This window comes from Brienomyrus brachyistius, chromosome 23 (assembly GCF_023856365.1).
Source record: "Brienomyrus brachyistius isolate T26 chromosome 23, BBRACH_0.4, whole genome shotgun sequence".
NCBI classification, from domain to species: domain Eukaryota; kingdom Metazoa; phylum Chordata; class Actinopteri; order Osteoglossiformes; family Mormyridae; genus Brienomyrus; species Brienomyrus brachyistius.
Genome location: NC_064555.1, coordinates 9,027,955 through 9,049,975, shown reverse-complemented (window position 1 = coordinate 9,049,975; position 22,021 = coordinate 9,027,955). Strand labels below are relative to the sequence as shown.

At 44.7% G+C, this 22,021-nt stretch overlaps 2 protein-coding genes across 2 annotated transcripts in view; one reads left to right on the top strand and one right to left on the bottom strand.

Annotated features, from left to right (window-relative positions):
* Positions 1-22,021, top strand: part of elmo1 (engulfment and cell motility 1 (ced-12 homolog, C. elegans)) — a 293,132-nt gene that overhangs the window by 66,022 nt on the left and 205,089 nt on the right. The window lies entirely within an intron of this gene.
* gabbr2 (gamma-aminobutyric acid (GABA) B receptor, 2) overlaps positions 1-22,021 on the bottom strand; it is a 148,100-nt gene that overhangs the window by 83,265 nt on the left and 42,814 nt on the right.

Here is a 22,021-nt window from a genome sequence, read left to right as displayed (position 1 = left end):
GTTTCTACAAGCAGTCCTCCTATTTGTAATGCACTAGGGTAATTTCTGAAACAGGTTGGTAGCAGATGCTGTATTTAGCCAACACCTTTATATGAGCATCTTACCAACGTGTTTGACCTACTTGAAAATGACTAAACTTTGTTGTGACAGTGGTTTATCCAAAAGCCAGAGTTTACAAAGTACATGAGAAGTTAGAAAACACAAAGTTCAAAGGATGACTGTGGTTCTGCTGAGCTATGGTTCACAATTCTGTTCCATAGCAACATCTTCTAAAATCCCACACATCAATCCACTCATTTCCCAAACCGCCTGTCCAAGCCAGTGTTGCAGTTCTTCTCTAAATATTTACCAACTGCAAACAGTCGTTTGTTGACTCTGTCCTGGCCTGTCCTAGCAGAGGATCAACTGATGTCCCAAGACAGCCACCCCATGTTCCAGATCAAGTACAGCTGCAGCAGTTTGCAAACGACTTAAGCACGAAAAAAGGGGACAAGATCCTGCACTAAGAGTCAGCAAAAGACCAGCAGGCAAACAGAACAGGCATGCCTATCAAAACATTCACAAAAATGAGTTTAATGGGAGAACTCCGGTCATGCTTGCCTTCAGACAGGAAAGCCTTTCTTAACGAATTGAAGAGTCAGAACGTTCACCTCCAATGACAACTTTTGGGGTGTAGAGAAGCACTTAAGTGAATTACAGTGTGTGTCAGAATGAGGCTGAGCGCATCCTCACCGGCAGCCCATGACCCAGTTTCTGCCACCATGCAGCATTCTGCAGGGGTTCTGGGTAGACGCTCCGGCAAGGAGGCTGGAAATATCTCCTCGCTGGGGAAATGGCTGTGCTCATCAATGCCAGAAGACAGTTTTTCCCCCAAGTCCAGACATGCTCTAGAAACATTCTATTTCTCCAAAAAAAAAGCAAAAGGAAAAAAAAAAAAAAGATTCTTCTCAGTGATTCTTTTCCGTGAATCCATGGACCTGGCAGGGATGAGGAACTAATGGTGCTGGGCGTATTTGATTGTGTGGGTAACCATCTCTGTAGTTCTTTTTGGAGTTTTATGGTTTATTCAGCTGGCCAATGAGAAGTGAGCTCAGTTCATCTCTCCCTGTTCTCTCAACAGTGAGCTTTTTCGCTGACCCATGACTCACAAGGCGATGCCTGCAAGCTTACATAACTTTGAAACCTCCGTAAATATGTGTGTGTGTGTGTGTGTGTGTGTGTGCATGTGTGTGAGTGTGTGTGTGTGTGTGTGTGTGTGCACGTATGAGAGGCTGGTGCTACGCATTTGCGCGTGGTGTTATTTAATCGCCAGTCTCGCGATCCCAGAAATCCTCAGCAACAGTTTCACAGGGGTAGCTAAATAACATCCACCTTCAGAGTCTGTTACTTGGAAATCACTGCTGCGGAATCTCTGCGTGTAGAAAAATGCAGATGCTCCCTTTTCCCTGAGAAAGACAGCGAGCTGATTGGTCAATCTCTGACACCTTAGTGGCTAATAACTCCATGCAGCCGTTACCGCCTTCCTGCCTGTGTGGATGTAAGGTACTATGATGCGTTACAACACACGGCCGGTGACTGAGGGAGGGAGAACCATGGCAAATTTTGGCTATTTAAACAGTCTCCATGTCTACACCTTTCATCAAATACAGGCCAGGGTACAAAGCATAGGAGAGAGGCGGTTGCATCATAGAACCAGGAAACAGCGCCTCTTGGAAATACATTAAGGTTGTTTTCTTCACACGGTTCACTGTTTAGCGTCGTCGATTTCTTGGGCTGTTCGGATTAAAAAGTATAACTGCTTATGTTTACTGAGCTCTAGGATCACATGCCCGCTCGTCGGTGATGGCGCGAAATTAAATAATTGGGAAGGTAGTGAAATTGCCCGAACCAGCCAGCTGTGTTGTCTTCCATGAGCATAAACAGCACACTTCATTTTTCAACATTGATAATTATCAATTCTGACACCTAAGAGAGCGTCTTGCACAAACAAAGCGGATGCATTCCGAGGCATAGCGCGCCTCATGGATTCAGGCGTGACGCGCTGTTGGCGTGCTGCTGGGGGTGTGAATAAACGGGGGCCGCCTCGAGCGCATTTCTGACACAGTGCCCCCCCAGGCACACAGAGCGCCCCCCCGCCCCCCAATTTGTGACGCAGCACCCTCCCTGTACACCGAACCTGTGAGTAGGCCCTGGTCGCAGGCCATCATGGCTGATCTGCTTTAGTACGACACACGGCTCTTACACTCATGCTCCCTCTGTACCCTAGGGGGCGCCGTCGTGGCTCATACAGCACGGCTGTTGGGAGAGTTTACATGCTGTAGATCTGCCTTTTGTTTAAATCCACTTCCTGTTTGACTCCATCGTTACCTACTAATGGTATTCTCACCAGTAAACAAAAATCTTCTGTAAAACAAGTGGTTATCCCAGGTTATTCGGCTCCGGATGAACATTTCGCCCGTCTTTCAAAATGGCAGAAGCCATGCAGGGTTCAAACATGGTCCAAGAGGGAAAGCTGAGCACACAGACAAGAAGGGGTGGGATTCAAAGCCCCAACCCCGATAAATGCCATCGCCATCATGGTTGTGTATAACAAGTGAAGATGCACAGTGGCTGGGAGCAGCACCCACGCAACAGTAATGCTCGATCGGCAGGCACCTCAGTCGTAAAGCTAATCTATAATAAAAGTATAATCTATGAGTATAATATTTAAATCCATATTTCTAAATCAATAAGGAAAAACAAACAATACATAAGAGTAACAGAGAAATCTGTTTTGTTCTCCTTACCTGGATCACGACCACGTTTCACATCTGTCAGCTTAGCTCGGCTCTATGATTAATTCATCCGATTCCTCCTTTTTTCTTGCTCCAGGTGGAATCCCATCCACAAAAGCGCTGCCCGATAACCGGACCATTTGACACTTTGTCAATGAGCTCGCGCCATCCACGTGCAGGTAGAGTACTGATCAGTCCGTGGCCCTCGTTCAGAGGAAGTCATCCGGCACATGATTACCTGAGAGAGTGCTGTAAATTTTTAAAATCCCATCTACTTGGCCCAGACCGTGTCTCTTGGTGACATAACTAGCTCTGGGGTCGGTTAGGAAGACCAAATTCATTTAGTCAAAACGGGGATGTGAAGAGCCATTTTGACCGGAGGTCTCGATTAAATTTCTGGCTGCATTGGTTTGTACCGGGGAGGCAATTGGGGAGGCATCAGATGTCAATACTTCACCTGGCAAGCAATTGCGAGTACATTGTCTCACTCTTTCTGAAAGCAGCATTTGTCAAGGGCATGACCCAGGATAAATGCAATTCTGTAATCCCAAACAGGTAGACAGGAGAACCGAATCTCCATCTTTGGTGATTTTATCTTAAAAGAGAAATCAGTTTTCATTATTTGTCATTCATTCTTATATTGTTGATAGACACCATAGCTGACAGTTACCTTTTGCAAACCGTGAAGCTGGTCATTCCCAAACCTCCACCATCTCCTCATCATTTCAAGAATCAGGTATTCATGGGGCACTGAAGATTATATCTCTGAACAAATCACCAGGGTAGAAAAGCAGTATGTTACAAATGTAGTTTGAGAAAATCTGCTGATTTCTACTTCTGCTGACTTACCAAGCAAACAGGTGAACGACAATCTATTCACGCAGAAAGCCAGTAACAAAAAAGGGAGAGTGTTCAGCTCCGGGTTCATGGGATACCTAAAAAAATCTTCTGCTGTTGCCTCTAACAACCCACCAAGAGCCCAATTTCCAATCTCTGTGTTAGAAATGGCCTTCACCGTGTGCTTGGGAGGAGTTGTGCTTTACCCTATACAGGAGACCGCCCCGCCACAGCCCCCACACTGGTACTGTCATTTAACGGACTGGACAGCCCTGTCACCAGGTGGCCCTTTTCATGTGTAAGAGATGACACACTTCAGCAGCTGGTCCCTCATGTACGCTGCTCTTTGTCTGACAGCTCGCCATTGTGAGATGGACAAAAGTGAGCCCTGCCGTCACCGCGATGCCTTCGGGCGAGCCCGGGAGTAAGTTGGGCATGCTTGGATCCCACAGAATGGGAGCAAAAATTAAAAAGCAAATGGACCAGAATGCATGAAAGAGGACAGATAAAGGGGAAGCAGAATGAACGAGTGCATGATATTGATTGATACCGAATATTATTGAGTAATATTCACAATTATACACGGCCTACATACTGACATGGGTGGCAGTGTGGCCTGCAGTGTTGCATTATACCTCCTTGCTTGTAGGCTTGTATTCTGCCCGCTGTTTTATATGAGTGTCCCCCCCCCGTAGTCCAAACATGTACAGTCCAGTGGACTGATTTTTCTGAACTGCCTATAGTGCGTGTTTGCCCTGCGATGCTGGCACATGTTTGCTAGCATCCCATCCGAGGTTTTCCCCCAGCGCTAACCTGGATGGGCTCAGTCGTCCCCCTCATCCCTGTATTGGATGGATGCATCATGTGTCTTACGTCGTACATCACTTTATTTTGAGGGAGTCTCTTCCAGAAACCGTGAAGGGTATCTGGGTGTTTGAACACAAGTCACTGTAGCCTTAGGAGAGAGAACAAGCAAACAGCAATACCTGTAATAGCAGAGTATGAAGTTCAACCAGTATGAAATTCCTCTGTCTTAGGTCTCCTCTCTCACTTTTTCCGATTCACCCCAACAATTTTCCTGAGCACGTTCTGCCCTCATTAGCTGCCAAGTGCAAGTGTTGCATTCTTATCGATGGGATCAAAATGGTTCCTTACCAACCACCAAAGCAGGTCTTTAGGGTCATGCTAGTTTTCTTATGTACTTTTGCCCTTCTATAACTTTATTTTCCAGTTTCATGCGAGTGTATTCTCTAAATATTTCACAAGGCAGCCTTCATCAAGGGCATGACCCAGGATAAACGCAAATACATAAACCTGCGGTTCAATTGATGGGTAGATACACAAAATGCTCTTTTTCCTGACAGGGAGGCAGACGACTGGGGTGGAGCCGTTGGGTTTTAAGATAATGGTCTTTCTTGGGCTGCTCTGTTTAATAGAGATGAAGGGCTTTGTTGTCTGACTGGAAGCCAAAGATGAAGCAGACTTGACAGAAGGAGATCAATAAGCAAAATAAATATTTCAGTGTAGCTGTGTTACTGTTTATCGGTGCTGTTTAATGGACCCTCAGAATTCATTTAAGAGGAAAAAATATGGCCCTGCGCAGGGGCGTCAGAAGCATTTTGAATGTGGGGGGGCGGGACACACTGGCATAAAACTAATATTAAATAATCAGGTTTAATGGCGGCGACGCCCCTGGTCCTGTGATCACCAGACTCCTCTGTAGCTGGAGAACGCCTGAAACATTCAGGGTACCAACATCAATCTACCAGAAGAAAACATCCACCTGTAGAGTGTGTTAACAAAACAAAACATTGTTTTGTTGACATCTACAAAATCTTACAGTCTGGAGAATGTTAGGCTGCCTCAGCTCACCCTGATCTTCAATACAAGAGCCTGTTACTTTCAATTATATTCTTATTCATATTTAATAAAGCTCCTTGGTAAAGGTTACAAGCAGAATCCATGCATCTTCTCCAATGCAGTAAGGGCTACTTGCTGGTAAAGCCAGCATGGCTTTCTAAAGGTTCACGGGGTACACCGCATGAATCAGTGGCTCAGGAAGGACGACCCACCGAACAGCAAATATCAAGGGTGGCATCCTGTCAACGGAGATGCTTCGCTCGAAGGTCCCCCTCCAAGCCAAAGACGCTGCAATGATGCTTAGTCTCAAACACGGAGCACGCAACATGTGCAGGGTCTACTAAGCAGGCACGCTCACCACTGTCGTACTTTGTTTGCCTAGATATTTATTGATTTTACATGAGCGATTTTTAGATATTGACAGCAGACTAAGGTGTTGATCTTCCCCATCACAACGAGTGGTTACAAGGTCCAAAAGGACTGATATCTGTGCCTTGAATCTCCCTGCTTGACGTCTATCCCGTGCTGACACTCTCCCAGGCAGGACAGTGTGGTTTTCATATTTCACTGAACAAAACCTCATTTTAAAGTAGCGAGCTTCCAAAACTTTCTGTGAGAGATTTTGGGACATGTACAGTACCCAGGGCTGAATTTAGGGGGGTGGGGGCCATTGTTACCCTGCCGACAGCATGAAATGCTGCTGTAAATACCAGTTAAAAATATCCGCCCCCCACCCAAAACATGTTGCCCTGAGCTACATCCCAGGTTAGCCTGTGCATAAGTTCAGCCTTAATAGTACAAAGCACCAGCACAACCCATTCGATCACCCCATTCGATCACCCCATTTCATCACCCCATTCCATCACCCCATTCCATCACCCCATTCCATCACCCCATTCGATCATTATGCAATCATAATGCAACAAAGAATCATCTGTCACAGCTGACTGGGGGAGGTATGTTGGGCTTTGGATGCCACTGCGGCACAAACAGAACTGCAGGAAATACCCAACGGACGACGGCCATCTTAATTAATCATCACTGATATCCTGATCATCAGCATCAGGATCGCAGACTTAAACATGTTCTGTTTTCCTGCTTGTTCTTCCATGATACTGGTTTGATACTTCATACCCCAATCCAAGTGTCATCCCCATCAAAAGATACACATTCCCCTCCCAGATCCCGGAAAAATTACTCCCGCCCTGGGTCATTGTTGATGCACTGTTGAGTCACCTTAAATATCATTAATCCCATCCCGTCCAGGGAGTACCCAGGCCTTGTGCAAGTGCACCATATAACCATGGTTAGGATAAGCAAGTGGAAGATGGATGGATGGATGGATGGATGGATGGATGAATGGATGGATGGATGGATCAATGGATGGATGGATGGACCGGTAGCCAAATGCTGCCTACCAGTGAGAAATGGCTTTGGCATTGATTCTACTGTTGGATGGATTGCTGCTCACATTCGGTCTCTGATGTGATGTAATACAGAGTAATAAGTAACCAATGACACTGGCAGGAAGTAGCTGAAGGTTGTGAATGACAGTATGATAAACCCACCCACTGGATCTCACAGTGCCTGAGGGACAGCGCCTCAGGTCCATAAGAAGGTACCATCTTCTCTCCTATTTGAATGGTCCAAGAGAAGAGTGTAGAAATGGATGATGGGATACCGGGTTTCCATTGCACTTCCACTCCATTCTTCAGTGCAACCCCCCCACTTCATCTTCATCCTTCCATTAAATACCTTTAAGGGACTTTAAAGGTGTGATAGATATAAACAGTGTATTTAGACCCGGTTATTAAATCTGTCACAAGTCGATGTTATGCGTAATGATTGGCTGTGAGCGGCGGTAAAGTTAGCGGGGCTGTGCAGTCGAGATTAGATGGAGGGGGACGATAATAGCGCTCCTGGGGAGGGACAAAGCGGGCTCGAGATTCCAGCTGCCCAACACTGTGGTGAGAATGAGAGCGGCATACCCACTGCAGGTCCAGAATAGGGATGAGATCCCAACAAACTGGTACAGCCCCCGAAACCCACCCCCCCACCCAGATGTATCCCAAGTCCCTCATTCTCCTGTGAGATGTTTCCCATACTGAATCCAGAACTGCATTTCCCTGTGATTTCCTAGTCGCGATACAAATAGCAATGGTAAGAGTTGTCAAGTGGGGGGAGTTGGTGACCGTACTGCTTATTAATTTAACGATTCTATAAAATCACAAACGTCTGCTTTAATTTCATCTGTCTTCCTTGGCTGGTGAGCAGATACCCTGTAGCCATGGCCCTGATTCCTCCTAAATAGTAATCCCTGACTGTCCTTCCCCCCCCACTACCCCCATGCTCACATCATATGATTCTGCATGATGCCCACATCAGCGCCCCTCCCTGTAGGGAATCACCCTGGTATATGGCAGAAACAATAGGGCAGAAGCTGGCCTCTCATTGGCTGAGTGCTACATCACACGCGGCATGATGATGCTCTAACAAGGGCCCCACCCAGCCCGCTAATCCCGACTTTTCACTGAAGCCCTCTAATCCCGATTTTTCACTGCAGCCCGCTAATCCCGACTTTTCACTGCAGCCCGCTAATACCGACTTTTCACTGCAGCCCGCTAATCCCGACTTTTCACTGCAGCCCGCTAAAAGCTTCTGATTAAAATTTAAAGGAATGCACCACGCCGGGTTTTCGGACGTTTATATTTAGGATGAGACCCTGTGGTGCCCCGTGAGTTCACTTCCTCCCCCCCCCCCACACACCCGGCAGAAAGTGACAATTACTTTGTGCTTCTGATGGATGCCTGGTTTCCACCGGGCGAGCTGTCGAGAACATACGGCCCCAGGTTGTGATATTCTCCCGACAACACGGCTCAAAGCTGCACCATCTCCAAGAGGGGGAGGTGATCTCACACCCAACCGGGTCTCCAGGCACCCAGAGCATGTCCACGCTAAGTGTTCAGGCCTCATTGCCATTATTTCAGTGACTATTACAGTGCGAGTTCCGTAACGACTGCCCAGTTTACATGCAAAAAACAGCTCTGCAAGACACCAGTCTGCTAGCAGGCTGGCACCCTCATCAGAAAAGACTGCATATGTGTTATTCATTCACGGTAGATGCTAAAGCAACACATTTTTGAGAAAGCAGGGTCAGCCAGTCCCAGCAGCATTGGAGGTTAAGGGCCTCGTTCAAGAGCCTGACAGTGACATCATCCTGCCGAGACAGTGACATCATCCTGCCGAGACAGTGACATCATCCTGCCGATGGTGAGACCTAAACTGGTGACATTACGACCTCACTAACAGCACCCTAGTGCACAGAGCCACACACCAACTCCATCAGACGCCATCAGACTGGAATTCAAGCTATGATGGATCTGATATCTGTGACTGAAAGCACTCCCATAATTAAATTTATTAAATTTCAAATATGAATATGCTGTAAATGTGAGTGATTGTGTTTTGTTGTGTATCATTAACAAACCTTTGGCCATTAACTGATGTAAAACCAATTTGGAACTGGTTCTTGGAGAAGACCGTATTGATAAAAGTAAATTGCTCTATTTGGCGTTATACAAATTGAAATTTCAATATAATCTAATTTGCTTAATATATGCATTAAGCTACTTTACACATTATTTGCTAAGACAGCTGACAGCAATATTACAAAGCTGACTTTCACGTGCCGTTAGATTATCTTCGTTGTTGCACAAAGTGTTGGCAAGGTCCCTCAACTAACTTCCTAAAACAGTATTGGAGTAATTGCTATAACTGTTTCTTCTGTTCAGGGTTGCGGGGGTTCTGGAGCCCATACTACACAAACGGAACCATGGCAGACACTCAAACCCTGGTCCTCAAGGTGTGAGTCAACAGGGCTAGCCACTGTCCCACCATGCAAACCTTAAGGAACAACTGTCCCATCAAGACCTTTCTCCAACATTCTGGCTGGACCTAGCAATCCTGTTCATCTCTCGACTATCAATGTCCCAGCATGGGTGAGGTTTTGTCATCAAGGCGGCACTCAAGGCTCTGTAAAATCGTGGTGCACAACGCATTCTCCTGCCTAGTCAGTGCCGATAAAATCGTCAATAATAGAAACACCACACTGGGAGGGAGACCCGGCCGTGAGCAAAGGTACTCGCTTTCATTAGCCATGTCGGCCTACCTGAATGACCTCTGCAGCTCAGCTTCTCTGGACTGATAACAGTACAGCAATGAGTCACTCTGTGATGGGCAGTAAAATCTTCCAGGACAAAGTCCCTCCTTCCCCAGAGCATCCGTCTGCTGTGACAGCGCTCCATTGTAGGTATTTCCCTAAACCCTTAGCCATTTTTCTTTTCTTTCAATCCACACCTTGTCTGAGTAACGTAGCCACCTGGGTGTGGGGAAAAAAAGCACTTTAAGAGGGGAGGGCGATCGCACCGCCGCTCGATGATACGCCGGGCCTGCCGTTCTCGCTGCGGCAGTTGTTGCCTGAGCGATTGCCATTTTGCGACTGAATAATTCACAGCTACGCGGCTCAGAGTGACGCTGTTTTTGTGGCGCGGAGGCATCCTCTGAGATTCGGCTTTCTCGACGCTCGAGAAGTGCCCCGTGTAATGTGGCAAAAACAGCCATTTTGAAACGCCAACGTGTGCCATTAAGTGACAAGTGGCTCTCTGTGTGATGCTGCCCAGAATCCCAGAGCTGTGCAGCACTGTTATAATTGTGTTTTTGGACAGACTAGATGATATCTGGAGATACTGAAAATGGGATATAGTCTTTTCTTTTGACACACGGGGGTAGTTCGAGCTTCAGTTAGGCACACAGAGTAGCAGCCAGTAGGTCCCAGAATGCACCTCTCCTGTAGTACCTTGCCCTGAAGAGTAAACTATCGCTGTGGGAATTATTCCACTGCCTATAAATGTTTCAAATTGTAAGTTGCTTTGGATAGAAAGGTCAGCTCAAAGATGCAGCAGCATGTTCTGAAGTTATTGTTGAGAAATGTCAAAATGTTATTAACTGTTTGTATCTATCACGCCTTTAAAAATATGCAGATGTGAATGAATAAATATTCAGGTACATATACATTTTTCTGGGCAATTGTTTTTCTCGCATTTCTCACCAGTGAACCAAAATATTAAATAAAAGGCGAAAGGTATGGTGTCAGTCTCATAAAATGCAGTCAAGAAGCTGCCTACGCTGACCAGATTACATGCAGAAATATCGTTGAAACAGCTAAACGATTCATCTCATTGAAAGGCTGCATCTATTCTTACTAAGGTGCAATGTAGAACTGCTAGGAGGTTCATCTGTATTTTTTGCATCAAACTCTCGCCCACCTGCCTACAATCTAATATGGGAACCAGGCCCAACATCAATACTGAAATCGATATCCTAGCTCCGGTATCCAATCTAAAATTCACTTTCAGCTACACCGTTTACGAGATATGTGATTGGAATACTTGTAATATGTTATGAAAATGTCACAACCAATAGATTGAGTGTTTGTTATAGCCTCTGACCAACGGAGACCAACGTATACGTCAATGAGCCAACATTAATATTCATTAACAATTCATTACCACTCATTTTTGCATTGGACGCATTCTAAATGAAAATTCTGTTAAATATGATTTATGGAATGTATGGTCTTGTATAATTTTCTCCACATATAGACATCAGTTGTTCAATCAAGGTAGCTGTCAGCTTCAGCTTCAAACTGGTGCAACATCAAAGGGCGAGAAAAACATTCCTGCAAAGGACCACATAGTGACAACATCCTGGACCTAGATCATTGACCAGTTTCTCAATGCATATCCTTCATCCATTCTGCTGAGGCACCTGGGGGAACAGAATTTGTGGGATAACTATAGTAGGACAGGGTGAAGTGAGATGATGCGCAGATTGTTTGGGAGCTTGGCATTTTTTCCTATGAATGGGAGTGTTACATGGATGAGGGAGCTGGGTTTTATTGATCTGGAGCTGCACCACCCAACCATGCAACGTCTGCTTTAAATGGACCTTAATGGAGAAACACTTAGCTCCAATCCGCTCTCCGGCGGTTTGTTTGCTCTCAAGATGCCACTTTGCATTGCGCAGCTAATGAACGGAAGCGCATCTGCGTGGGCCTTCTGGAACTTTCAGCATGATAGTTGCCTTGGCAAAACTTGACGCTAGGCTCCAGCAAATCGCTGAATTCCCCTGTGCATGCAGATGGTCGCAGAGGAGGAGACTGGGGTTCCATAAGCCGGAACCGGGAACCCATCCCTGGGGATGGCATATGGGTCGATAGGTAGAAGCTTAGCATGTCAGTATGGGAGCCCAGCTTTGGGGGTGAGGCCTTTCACATGCTGTGTTCACCATGCTTTTCTTCTCAGCCCCCCGGAATGCCCTCTCTCTTGAAAAGCATTATGGGAAATCAACGCAGGAAACTGTTTCGCCACGCGGGGGTGCACGGTGTCCCTCTAACACTGTGGGAATTCCGAGGCAGGGGAGCACCAGCCTCCACAGACGAAGGGTGCTATAAAGGCATACAGCCCTGTCAATGCTCCATCTATGGGGCTCAGCTGATTCATCTCCAGAGATCATTGATTGTTTTTTCTTTCACGCATGTCCAGTACAATTCTGCCAAGGTTGAGAGAGTATTCAGGAAAACTGGAATTGCATTTCAGGAACATTCAATCAATCACCAAGTGTCTACATAACCAGAGGTGGATAGTTTAAGTGTACAAAGTAAAAATCCAGAACAAGATTTTGTTTCAATCAACCAATTGAGTACTCCATGACTGTGACTCTTGTACTCAATTGGTTGGTTGAAACAGAATCTTTGTCTCGTTTTTTTACTTTCTGGATATGAACTATCTACCTCTGTACATAACCCATATAGCAGACATTGATAGATTATAAATTAAATTGCTAGTACAACAAATGTACTTCTCCAAAAGAGTGGGTAGCACTTTTATCTCATTACTCCAGGGCTGTTGGTTCAAATCCTACCTCTCTTCTGTGTGTAGTTTGTGTTCTGTGTTGTGTGGATTCCTCTAGCTATTCTGCTCCAGTTAGGCCAGTTAGCATCTCTAAATTACCCGTAGTGTGTGTGTGTGTGTGTGTGCATGTGTGTGTGTAAGGGCCGTCCAGTGCACTGGTGCCCCAGCCTTGTACGCTGAGCTGCCAGGGAGAACCTCTACAGTAGGTCAATATTTCCCAACCCGGCCCCCGGGGACTCCCAGACAGTCCATGTTTTTTGTTCCCTCCCAGCTCCCTGTCAGACAGTTCACATTTTTGCTCCCTGAAGGGAGCAGAGAGGGAGCAAAAACGTGGACTGTCTGGGTGTCCCTGAGGACTGGGAAACTCTTGCCCTGCTCTAGGTGACCCTGACTAGAATAAGTAGTCAGAAGCTCGATAGCATCTTGCGGAACATTGTTGCTGTTTTATTGCTTGTACTTCCCAGTTTTCTATAAAGGGGGAAATGAAGCAGCTATTTTTGACGTAAATAAGTGAAACAGTTAAGAACCACATTCTGAATCACAGTATTTATGATGCTGCTTAACACCCCATCAATTTTCATTTAATCTCCAGTCTATCTTCTGGCATGTGTACAGCAGAGTCAGTCAACCTGCACGTTTGAGGTCTCCCTTTGAAGACAATGTTGGAAGAGACCAAAATATACGCTGTCACTTTAAGGAATAAACTCTTCTGTTGGGTCATGTGATCATGAAAAGTATTATAACAGGTGTTTAATTTCTCACTGCATAAAAACAATATTACAATTTATGAAGGTATTTCAGAGAAAAAATTGTACCACGAAATAATCTAGCAAACCAGCATGTTTGGCACAGAGAGCCACTAATTTATGCTACGGAGGTGAGCTAATTGTTTTTGCGATATCTCACAATCCACCATTCTCCAGTCCATAAGTGGAACACATGTAATATGTAATGTATAGCATAACTGCACTTTATACCATTATAACATGTTTTGCAAAAACAGAACACAAACCGAGTTTGCTCATGATAGGATGTAAAATTGCATGTACCCAGCTGACCTAATTAAGGAGGCCTGAAATGTTTTATTTATTAAAAAATATAAACAGGCTTCCAAAAGAACATGGATCTGGGGAATTTTTTTTTTCTTTTGCCAGAGACAAAGGAACATGTCTGGCATTTAAAATAAACCCCTGACAGGACTTAAGTATATCATGTTTTGATTAATTAATCAAAATCGGTTTTTGGTCAGGAATTAATTATAAATGCCATGTATTATACTGTTTCCTTGTTCAAAGCACTCTCTACAAGTAAATGATTTATAAGCGCGGTCTTCAAAGAGATCCGGTAATGTTGCTCTAAATAAAACCTATCAAAGCAAAACCACCACCCCCATCTTCTTCAAAAAAAGGATCCTCAGGAAGGAGAGACATAGTGCTCTGAAAAATAAGAGGCTGGACCTGCTCGTTTGCATGTGTGTCCATTAAGGGAAATGCGTCCCGACACCACGGCGGACGTTTCTGTCATGTCTGACAGAGCCACATGGGAACAGTAACACTCCGTGACAGGTGCTTATTACCAGGGCGCAGCGTCTGGGCTGGAAACTCAGAGATGCTTTGGGCTCAGAAGGTACTGGGGAGATGCTGCAGTGTGGCTACAGCAAAGTGCGTCTCTAAATCTGGGCAGAGGCAATTCTAGGATTTATTATGGTGGTGGCATAAGTGGGGCTATAATTTATAGGGAGGGGCTAACCTCATCATTAGTCAATGGAATGTATTGAATCAGTGACGGGAAAGGGGGGCAACTCCAGCAGCCAATCGGCTTACAGCTAAGGTCAGTGCCCCTATGACTCCATCCCTGTACATGCCCTAGAATCTGGGTGGTGATAGGCTGGATGCAAACTGGAGCCCTGTTCACTGATTACAGTGGTAAGGGTTCACCATTTCGGAACAGAACAATTCTGGGGCAAATGTGTAGTTGGGGCATTAGTGACTTTTTGGTTTCCATTTGTTGTCTTGGCTGAATGGCCTGAGGATGTGTAAATAGGCACTGTTACGGGGGGGGGCTGTTTTTGGCAGGGTTGTCCGGGGAGCAGCTGAGGTACGGTGGACGAGGTCTCACTTTCACCAGGAATTTGCTATCAGGTTCTTGATTGATTCACCTTTAATTGCTGTGGATCGACTGTTTATTTATAACTCACCTGGTTAACAGAAACTTTTTTTTTTTCTTTTTTTTTTGTGGCTCAGCTTGAACTGCATAAATACTACAGTGACACCCAGGCAACCTTGAGAGTCTCTAAAGTATCACAGCATCAGCCGTATGGGATTCAGCCTTCATCTGGCTCAAATTCCACTCCTGCGAGACCTTCAGATCAGTATAGACCAATGAGCCCAGCTACCAAAGCCAGGAGATCCTCTCCTCTTAAGAAGCACCCCAACCCCCAAGACAAGCTCGGCCATGTGACATTCACTGTGACTGTATTTCTGACAAGAATGGTTTATGGCGTATTTTAAGCATTTTATTGTGGCTGGTGTAAGTCACTGTAAAATTGTATTGTTTGTTGTTACAATAACATCATTATAGAGATGTGAAAGAGGAAGATTCTGCTTAATTTCCTTTTTATCAGCATGGTTTGACCTTGGAGTCAACTTCAAGGCAACACTAACACTGGAGCATTGATAATATTCTCAGTAACACATGACGCACCGAGCGAAGAACAGGAAAATATTTTGTTCAATTCTATTTCAGGTGACTTCTGCGGAAGCTTTTGTGTTTTTAATTCACAGACAAAATTAAATGTAATTAACTGAATTTCATTCTTATTCATTTTTAATGAACTAAACATATTTAAATATACACATCATTGAGAAATATCTAAACAGAACCATGTGCAAGTCTTGTAGTCATTCCGCGAACTGTGTGAATGTCTAAGGATTAACAGTTTTATATATATATATATATATATTGGTAGGCAAAATATCCATCCATCATATTATTATTATTATTATTAGTCATTATTATTATTGATGATGACAATAAAAAAAATAATAATAATAATCCACCCGGGGGTGGCATGGTGGTGCAGTGGTTAGCACTGTTGCCTCACACCTCTGGGACCCGGGTTCGAGTCTCCGCCTGGGTTACATGTGTGTGGAGTTTGCATGTTCTCCCCATGTCATCGTGGGGTTTCCTCAGGGTACTCCGGTTTCCCCCCACAGTCCAAGAACATGCTTAGGCTAATTGGACTTGCTAAATTGCCCATAGGAGTGCATGTGTGATGAATGGTGTGTGTGTGCCCTGCGATGGACTGGCCCCCCATCCTGGGTTGTTCTCTGCCTCGTGCCCATTGCTTCCGGGATAGGCTCCGGACCCCCCACGACCCAGCAGGATAAGCGGTTTGGAAAATGGAGGGATGGATGGATGGATGAATGGATGTATAATCCACCCATAACACCTCTCCTCAAGATGAAAAAATCCATAGCAGTAGAATCCATACATGATATGAACCTTCAAGGCCACCATACTGGTCTTTCAACACACATCATAAACAGGAACTACACCATGGCTACAATGTGACGCACGTATTACATCGGCATAAAGTATTAATACTGTTCAGTTTAATTAATGGGGGACATTAGTAAATGTGAAATCTTCAGATCTGCAGTCTGGTGTAACCCGCTTGCGTTTCCTTGAAGCCGCCCGCCCACGTTACTGTAGCGCTGCCATCGACATGCAATAACAGGTTGCTAGCATGATGGGCCCAATTGCCCGTTCTGAAGCTCCTCACCGCTTGACAGTCAAACACTGTCATGGCGTGATACAGTATTCTGGTTATGGCACCGATGCAACAGCTTTAAAATGGCCGGGTCCAATAAAGCGTCAGCTGTGATTTTGCCCAGTCCAGCAGCACCTATACGAAAGTGTTAACCTGTTACGCAGGATGGAAGAAACAAGGCAAAGTGAGGGTTGGGGTTATTCCCAAGTTTCTATTGGGCAAGAACCCAACAGAACATGACCTGGGGGGTGTAAACGCAAGGGCGGCTGCACCACAGCTTGAGCTAAAGTAGCCTAGTCCTGGCCAAGATCTACCTACTGGGAAATGGGGGCACATGGTTCAGACAGCCCCCCCCCCCCCCCCACCGCCCCCCTAGGTTTGGATAATCATTGTTTAATTGACTGACAAAGGCATCCCTGCTACTCCACAGTAGCAGTTTAGCGATCATGACATGACCATAATAACCTGTCGCCTGCAATGCCGACCTACAAAGGAAGAAGATGAAGGACAGTGAGGTCCCAAAACTTGCTAAAAGCTCATTCCGCAAAAAAAAAAAAAAAAAACTAAACCAATTTATCACTCAAAGCTTTTAAAAGAAGGAATGGTGCAGAGTGCCTGCCTCATAGCAGTTTGAAGTTAAACAGCCATAAACACAAGGTGCCAATACTAAAAACAGGCCAGGCAATTGTGCACTTCAGTGTACTTCACTGTGTGCAACGTTATTGCAAAATATACAATGGAAACGCTAAGGAAATGTCCAGAAGATGCTCCACTCAACAGCTGCAGCTGAGTGATTGTGACTTTGGAAGGTAGCCCTTATCCTGGAATCCACTTCCCTTCCCCAGTTGCCCCCGTCTGTCTGCCAGAAGTGTGCAGGTTAGTACGCTACTCTGGGACAGAATCAGTGACCACATGGACGGGGCACAGCTTGTGTGTTTTATAATGGAAAAAAACAGAACACTCAGTGGAGTTACACTGGAGAAGCACTGCATTAGTTTCCCTCCAAACAGAAACAACATACAAACGGGGTTCTCAAAGTCTGGACCACGGCCCAGTTTGAACCACAAGTTAATCTAGACCTAGCCAGTAATGCACCTTACGAATCAAATATATAATGTCGAACCACCAAATTTCACACACACACAACTCGTCATATTCCCCTTTGTGACAGTCAAAACGATCAGCAAGTGTTAAACCAGTCTTCCCATAATTGTTATATACTGATGGCTATATCAAAGTTATTCTTAATTTATTAAAATTCATGAAATGCCATTTTGTTGCTGAAAATTCTTCAGGACCTCTGACTGAATCTGATGTGGACCTTTGATTCCTAATACACAATAAAATAAATATGAGAAAACTCTGGTAGCCGAAATTAAATTGCCCGGTAAAGTAAAACTTCTAGAATCTATGAAGGAACAATACATACCATAATGCAAATACCATATACATTTTAATTACATGTGTTTCCTCTATAACCTTCCACAGAAGGTTTTCAACAGCATGGGTACATGGGAAATTCTCAGAGCAGTGTATGAGACCATTGTCAAGTGTCAAAGGGAATTCCGAATTGAACTAGTATGGCTCTTGGCATGGAGGACTTGAAGATCTGGAGATGGACTCCACAGGAATCAGGAATTTCATGATGGACCCACTTAAATCAACGTGTGGACATATGTGGAACACGGCATACTGTAGGGGCACAAGACTGGGGAAACACCCTGGACAATATGCCAGTCCATTACTAAGTATTCCCACTAATTAGTAAGAGCAATTTAGAGAGACCAGACCCCAAGTACCTGGAGGAAACCCAAAAAAAATCCAGACAGGGTTGACTCTGCACCCTCTGACCCAAAACAACAGCCTGGAAGTAACATTTTATAAGCATTATGCTGATAGCGCTATTTCGTTGGGCCCGATTTTGATTTTATCGTGGGTGGTTTGGATTTGAGCGCTGTCCTGTTGTCCTCTTCTGAGCCACAGAACCAGCGGTATGAGTTATGATCAGCATTGTAAGACGCTATATATCAAGTAGCTGGTTAATAAATCCTCCAGCATAAAGGAATCATATGGCGGTGTCCTGAGCAGGTCTCGCAGACAGAGTCAACTGCCATAAAAACACTTATGGCAAATTATAACTGTCTCAGGGAAATGTGTGTCATGTTTGCTGTCGGAAGCATTCGGTGATATGAGCGAGTCTATTCCATCGTACACGATAGACTTATTTATATGCAGTCAGATGTAGATCTATTCATCCATCCATCTTGCAAACAATTATCCTGTACAGGGTTACAGTGAGCCTGCAGTTTATCCCAGTCAGAGTCGAGGGAGGCAGGGGACACCCTGGGCGGGATGCCAGGCCATCACAGGGCGCACACACACACACATACACACACACACACACACACACACAGTCGGGTTAAGATATCTTTATGGGGACCGCTCATTCATTTCTATGGGAAAAATGCTAACGCTAACTATGACAACCTTAACCCCTACGCAGCCCTATCCATAACCATGCAAGAGTTTTTGCATTTTTAGTTTTTTCATTGCAGTCACAGATTTTCATGAAACTGAGTTTTCCCTTATGGGTGGCATGTTGGTGCAGTTGTTAGCACTGTTGCCTCAAACCTCTAGGACCCGGGTTCGAATCTCTGCCTGGATTACATGTGTGTGGCATGTTCTCCCCAAGTCGTCGTGGGGTTTTCTCCACATACTCTGGTTTCTCCCCACAGTCCAAAGACACGCTAAGGCTATCTGGAGTTATAAATTGCCCCGAGGTATGCATGTATGCGTGTGCCCTGTGATGGGCTGGCCCCCTGTTCTGGGTTGTTCCCCACCTTGTGCTTATAGGCTCTGGTCCCCCTGTGACCCAGAAGGATAAGTGGTTTGGAAGATGGATGGAGTAAACAAGAATTCATCACATTGTGGGGACATTGTGTCCCTGTAAAGTACACACATGAATGCACAGAAACATACAATCCATTAAATTGCATTTCTATAGAATACAGTAAGCACCCTGAGGCATCCCAATGTAACATGGAGTGAGCATGCAAATTCCACACACACACACACACACACACACACACAAAATAAAGAACATGCATGTTCTCTCTGTGTCATCATGGGGTTTCCTGCAGTTTCCCCCCACAGCACAAAAACATGCTGAGGTTAACTTATCCTCAGCATGAGTTATCAAATTGCCGATAGGTGTGTTTGTATTCGGGCTGTCACTTTCTTCAAAAATCAATTTTGAAAAAATTTAGATTGTCATGCAATACCTGTGCCCCCCCCCCCCCTCCAAAAAACAAAAAAAAAATCATTCTCTTCAGTATGGTAGCTGCCGCTACAACGTCACATTTGTACAGAGCCCCTAGGAGTTCAGGGTGAGAAAAATAGGTGTGTGTTCCTTCACAAAGTTTCTGCGTTCCTACGCAATATTTTTGCGTTGCTAATGATGACTATATTGTGTCTGTTCAAAGTGCAAAACATATAATTAATGGCCTGATAAATGTGATCCTAAACTATACGTTTCCTTCCTTCCTAGATAGCTGAGCTATTGCACATGAAGTGCTCACACAAACATTAAAATATTAATGTAAATTCGCCGTAAAGAAATCTGGTAACCCAAGCGATGTTGTTTCTTTTTTTGAAGGATATTACAGCCAGAAAGCTGAATATGATGTTAACTTTACCATGGTGTCATAGTTAGGGTTTAAACCTGAATCCACTTTTCATTATAAATAGGAATCTAGTAAAATATATGTATATTAATTAATAAATCTGACATTTTATTAATTGAGAAAGCTGTCATGATTATGTGCATGCAGTTAAGCATTTATTTATACATTTAAAATGAATGACACATATATTTTCCGAATTAATCTGATTTCCTCTTTACAACCTATTTTATTTGCTAATGACTGTTTAAAATAGTACAGCTGTGTCCGCCTAGTACTGCTCTCGTTTGAAGGGCAGATTAAAAAACACTGTTTTTAACACTGTATTTTGCCTTTAAATCAATGTGGATGTTCGATGCTAATGATGCACCATCGCCGGCACATTAATTCAGCTGAGATATTGTCTTACACGGACTCACACGGTAACAGCGTTGACCTTTGGCAGTAATGGGGCTAACCTTTGGCAGGTCCATTCCTCTCCACAGTCTCTCTCTGGTTGGGACCGACATCCTATCGGGTGACAGTTTCTCGCTCAAGACCGTTTCGGGCGATAAAGGCCCACAATTTGAAATCATGGGCCCTTCTGCTTTGAAGGAAAAGGACGTGCGGCTACCCAGATCCAATGAAATGCGGTTGCACGGCGCTACGGCAACGTCGCAGAAATTAAAGAGAATCGCCACTTTGCCCAGGCTCGATTCAGCCAAGATGTGTTCCGACACACCCCTTTAAAATCCCCTAACTGCTGCAGTTTACACTATCATGCTGATTGTCCAGATGGCATCCATCAGCAAAATGGCCGCCCTTCTATGAAAGTGCACAATTATATGCGATGGAATGAGGGTTGAGTGTGCGGCATAAAAGATGCGGTTGTCGTGGTAATCACAGTTAGAACTGCTCTGGAAAAAAATGCATTTTGTTTATCAATGTTAATAGCTAATTTCACATCGGTGTACGATTAGCAAGTGACCTGCTACGATGCCTGTCATCTACTATTAAAGAAAGCTCTTGGTTGCTCTTGGCAACAGCCCCGCAATGGCTGACACGCTGTGTGCATATTTGTAGCACTACATTATATCTGACAATCACCTTAATCTGAAGGTATGTCCTGTCCTTGATTTGCAGAGCTCAAAGAATGGATAAAATCACTCTGTCAATCTTCACATTATTTCAGCATGAATTACCTCGGATCTGTGCGTTTTCTGTCATGGGTAGCAGGCAGTTATTAATTTATGCACACAAGAAGAAAAGGGGGATTTTTAAAAGTACAGGCAACCATTCTTCATCTTTAAATGAATCATTAACATGGACGTAAAACTTTCTTAGAAAGTAAAAGTCTTTTCCATTTTTTCTTTGCCCTAAGAGACTTCTGGAACAGAGAATTTGTGTGCAGCAAACGAACGTCAGCTCTGAGAAACCCCTGTCCCCATACTGGTCATCTATCCTGACCACGCAGCTCAAATAATTAAACTGAATAGCATTAAATTTCTGAAAAGCTGCTTTAATGACTAACTACTGTAGAAAGTGGCTTAAAAAGTCACCATTTTGTAAACTGCTCCCGTGTCCTCCAGCCCTGGGTGATCGGGGGAGTGAAGACATTCGAAGGAGTATCAATCATTTCTCAAAGGTGCCAGCGGGTGCGAAGTTGTTTCAAGTGATGTGAGCTGAAGCTGAATATATAAAAAAGTACTAATAAGCTTGGGTTTTGCTTCATGCATTCAGTGGTTAAAATAGACCAAAATATTTTTAAACCGGACAGTTTCAGCAAGGCCGATGAGAGATTAGTTTATAATTTGGAAGTGTTGCAGAAAATAACACTACCAGTACAAATCCAGTGACGACACCCAGCCAAAGGCAGTATTGGTCAAGGGTATGGACTCGTCGCCTGTAGGTGCCCAGTTTAGCTCCCTGTCAGCGAGGAGCTTCACCCCAAAACGCCAGTACAATATCCTGCTTTTGCCCCAGAGGGTCAGCGAAACATCTGCGAGTAGATCTGACTCATCCCGCTTTCCTAAAAAAAAAAGTTTTTCATCAGACCGGGGGTGTGCCTGTCTGGCTTGTGCTGACACTGAAGCCTCTTGCATTTGCTGTGGAAGTGCTCACTCAGGCCCAGGGGGTGAGGGTGGGGGG